The following is a 4,735-nucleotide window of genomic DNA, read 5'->3' as shown; positions in this document are numbered from 1 at the left end:
ACCATACTGTTTTTCACAATGGCTGCACCAGTCTGCATTCCCACCAGCAGTGAAGGAGGGTTCCTTTTTCTCCGCATCCTCTCCAGCACTTGTCATTTGTTTCAAATCTTATTTTTTTAAATACACTTTTAAATTACTGGTAGTTGTGAAAACTGAAATTTAAAAAAAAAATAAGAGGATGTAATATCCTTGGGAAGATTGCTTAGCTTTTCTAATCTTTTCTAATTCTCAGCTTTTTAATCTCTAAAATAGATAATTAGTAAATGAATAAATCACACTTAATAAATATTGTTTGCCTCTTTAAAATTATCATTGCATTATTGGCATTTTGATAAAGCTTCCTTAAAGCTCTGTGATTCTATCTTGTTCTTGCTGCAGACAGTTCTCAGCTATCTTCTTCCTTAACCCAGTGAAGGACTTCTTCCAAGGGTTTAAACCCCAAACTTGGCCTTGTGATGCACTAAGCATGAGCTTTCCTGGGTCCACATCTTCTTCAAGATAATCCATCAAGACTGATGACTCAACTTCAGCAGCTGCAGTGCCTGAATATCTTCACATGCCGCTGCCCTCCTGGTGCGGGGAGCCACTGGAGCTCCGCTAACACCAGTGCTGAGAGGCTTTCCATGGCTCTGTGACCCCGTGTGACTGCTGCTCTCTGCAAACCCTGCCATTCCTGCACAGTCCCAGCTACCAGACTCTCCAAAGAATCCCGTGGCCTCAGAATAGGAAGAAACACATCACAGCAGATTTCTACTTTGGGGGGAACGCTTGTCTTATGTTAATCCAGCTTTGCTGAGGCTGGAAACTTGGAGATTATAGAGACCTGGTAGCACTCAGTCCTCAATTCAGAAAACTATCTTATGTTTCTCCTGCTTACCACTCAGTTCCCCTGAACAGAAGGCAGAGTGAGGAGGAAGTCTGTCTGAGCTTGGCTAAAATGATACCCTCTTTGGCTGACTGTCCTGTAAATATCTGTGGAGCATATTTTAAACTAGTTTTTAAAATTATAAATGTAATATATGTTCATACTAACATTTTTTCAAACATTACTAGTATAGGTATAGAACATAATTTATATATCCCTAACCACTATCACCCCAATTCCATTGCCCATTTGATAGATTTTTATACATTGTGGCAGAAATTTCATGCTCATATATATATAATTATGCATCTATACCTACCTTTATTTTAAAAAAAAACAAGGAAATCTTAGTATAAACATATAAATGTGTGTTTCACATACTTTATTATGTATTTGGGGAATTTTCCCATAGCAGCACATATAGGTTGCTTCCTTCTTTTCAATGGTTCTATAGCATTTCAGTAAGTTAAAAATTTTATTTAACCAGTACCTTAGCAATGATTATTGATATTTTTGTTGTGGTTATCCTGAACTGTGGTAACTAGCCTCAAAAGATGGCCTCCAGTGAGTCGCCTCTCCTGGCATTCATGCCCTTGTGTATTCCCTTCTCTCTGTGCATTGCTCTGACCTGTGTAAATGACAATATTGTGGCAATGGGTATATGTCTTCCAGGACTAGGTCATACAACCATTGGTCTCTGCCTTGCTCTCCCTGGGATCACTCACTCTGGTGGAAGCCAATTACCATGTCATGGGGACACAACAGTGTACTTGAGTGAGAGGTCTGTGAAATAAGGAACTTGTCACTTGAGTGAGTCACATTGGAACTGGAACTTCAGCCCCAGTCAGATCTTCAAACAACTGCAGCCTCTGCCAACAACCTTGACTGCAGCTTCAGGACACACCCACTCAGCTAAGCTGTTTTCTAACTCCTTGAAACACAGAAACTGCATGAAATAATAAGCTTTATTATGACTTTAAAGTTTTAAGTTTTGGGGTAATTTCTTAAGCAGCAATTGATGATAACTTCTACAAATAATGCCACAATAATCACCCATGTCTGCTCACTTTTGTGAGATTATGAAAGTCCATAAAACAAGTTCCTGAATTGAAAAGAGTATTAATTTTAAATTTCACTTAATAATGTCAAATTTAATTTAACAATGTCCCATAGTAAATGAATGAGCTTCCCTACATCCACCTCAACTTTGTACCTCACTCCAAATTTTTGCTATTTTATAGGTTTAAAAATATTTCTTTTTCAATTTGGATTTCTTCTTTATGCCTGAGGTTGAGCATTTTTCCCCATATATTTACTGGCCAGTAATATGTATATTTCTATCAATTAATATCTTTTACTCAACTTTACACTAAATTGCTTCCCTTTTCCCTTTTAATTTGTTAGAAGTTTTTATATAAGAAAAATAGCTCTGAAAAATATGTACATGTGTTTCACCATTTTAAAATTTTTATTTTAATATTATTTATGTTTTTTTCAGAGTAGAAAATTTTTACCTTTTGTAGAAAACTGAATTTTAAGAGTATGTTGGATTCTATAAAAAGCTCTCTGTACCACCTCTAAAATTATTAAAAGAAAAACTCTCATAATATCTCCTGGTTCATTTCTTATGTATTTTTTCCGACCAGCAGTGGTGACTGGAAAATTGGCTCTCAAAAACAGAAACAAAAGCCCTGATTTGCAGTATTTGCCCATTTCTGAAGTGTAATCACTCCCACCATGTCCAATTGCAAGCTACCAATGTGGCTTCACTGAACACAGAGCTAGCTAGGAAAGGATGTGCACAGTTGGCTCTTGCCAGCTGGCTCGCACCAGCTCTAGCACATCAATGCACCAGAACTGTGTTCTGACGTAGGGAGAGAGAGATGCAGCTTTTTAAATGGCTTTCCCCCCAGATATGGCAAATCCTTTTTTTTTAATACTGAAGCACTAATTTTATCACATTCACTGGTTATCTATCTATACCAGCACACAAACAGTTTCCATTACTTTTAATATCTGACAAGGCTATCCTCTCCAATAGTCTTCTTTTCCAGAGTTTTCCCTGGCTCTGTTCACAGATTGCTTGTACAAATGTGCCCTTGATTGAGAAAGATTTAGAGCTTTGAGCCTATAAATGTGCACAACTAAAAGTATACTCTATTAATGCTTACGTGATCATGTTCCTGGCGAGACTCAGGAATGCTTTTTGGTGAATGCTTTCCTCAGGCACCAATACTCAGTTGGATAAAAACAATTGAGCATATAACTGGGTCATATTTTGCTAATATTTTTATATAAATGATGTTAATGCTGACTGTACATTTTAGGTGTGTGTCAAACTTTCATATTTGTACTAAAGAATGCAAGCAAGTTGTTCATGCCCTTCAAAACTTCTCATTCCTTTTAATGGGAGTAGACTGTAATGTGAGTTATTTTAAAGAACCATTTGTGAATATTTATTATTGCAAATTGAATTTTTCTCAATCCATTAAACGAAATAAAAATAGATTGCATGCTGCCAGTCGAGGTAGATGCTAAGGTGTATATAACACTATAACTTTCATTAAAATATCGAAATTTTCTAATATAAATGTATATAAATTACTTAAGGTATTGTGTATATAAGTGAAAGCTTTTATTGCAACATAGGTTTCCACTGTTAAAAATGTTTGAAATCTACTGAGCTGAGTTTTCACAAAAGTGTGCGGAAGGGTGCGGCAGAAAGAGGTGCCTCTCTAACACATTTAAAAAGTTGTTAGTTTCTCAAGAGGAGAACCAAGATGGCGGCATAGGTAAACACCGGAGTTTGCTGCCTCGAACAACCACTTGAAAAATACAACTAAAAGACGGAAAGGACATCATCCAGAAAAATATATTTTATTGATTTTTTACAGAGAGGAAGGGAGAGGGATAGAGAGTTAGAAACATCAATGAGAGAGAAACATTGATCAGCTGCCTCCTGCACACTCCCCACTGGGGATGTGCCCACATCCAAGGTACATGCCCTTGATCGGAATCGAACCCGGGACCCTTGAGTCCGCAGGCCAACGCTCTATCCACTGAGCCAAACCAGTCAGGGCTGCCTTAGCATTTTTTAATTATTATCATTTTTAGTTATAGTTTACATTGATTGTTATTCTAGTTTCCATTCCCTTTCCCACTCCTCCATCAAAAACTGACCTCACAGTATGAAGATAGTGGTTGTCAGGGGTTTGGGTAAAGGGGGGGAGAGGAATAGGTAGAGTACAGAGGATTCTTAGTGCAGTGAAACTGCTCTGTATGACATTATAATGGTGGATACATGTCATCATACATTTGTTCCAACCCATAACATATACAACACCAAAAGTGAACCCTAATGTAAACTATAGATTTTGGATGACAATGATGCATTAATTCTGTCGTGAATGTACCACTGTGATGGGGGACGTTGAACATGGAAAGAACCATTTGTGAATATTTATTATTGCAAATTGAATTTTTCTCAATCCATTAAACGAAATAAAAATAGATTGCATGCTGCCAGTCGAGGTAGATGCTAAGGTGTATATAACACTATAACTTTCATTAAAATATCGAAATTTTCTAATATAAATGTATATAAATTACTTAAGGTATTGTGTATATAAGTGAAAGCTTTTATTGCAACATAGGTTTCCACTGTTAAAAATGTTTGAAATCTACTGAGCTGAGTTTTCACAAAAGTGTGCGGAAGGGTGCGGCAGAAAGAGGTGCCTCTCTAACACATTTAAAAAGTTGTTAGTTTCTCATTAGTTCTTCAGTTCCCCATGAACAACACCCCATCTGCCTCAGGTGCTAAATTTCATCATCTTCTGTGCTTTTTTCCTTGCCTTAGCATTTTTAAAATAT

The sequence above is a fragment of the Myotis brandtii genome, unplaced genomic scaffold, assembly GCF_000412655.1.
Source record: "Myotis brandtii unplaced genomic scaffold, ASM41265v1 scaffold257, whole genome shotgun sequence".
NCBI lineage: Eukaryota > Metazoa > Chordata > Mammalia > Chiroptera > Vespertilionidae > Myotis > Myotis brandtii.
The sequence above is the reverse complement of the archived record's forward strand: the minus strand, read 5'-3'. Positions refer to the sequence as shown.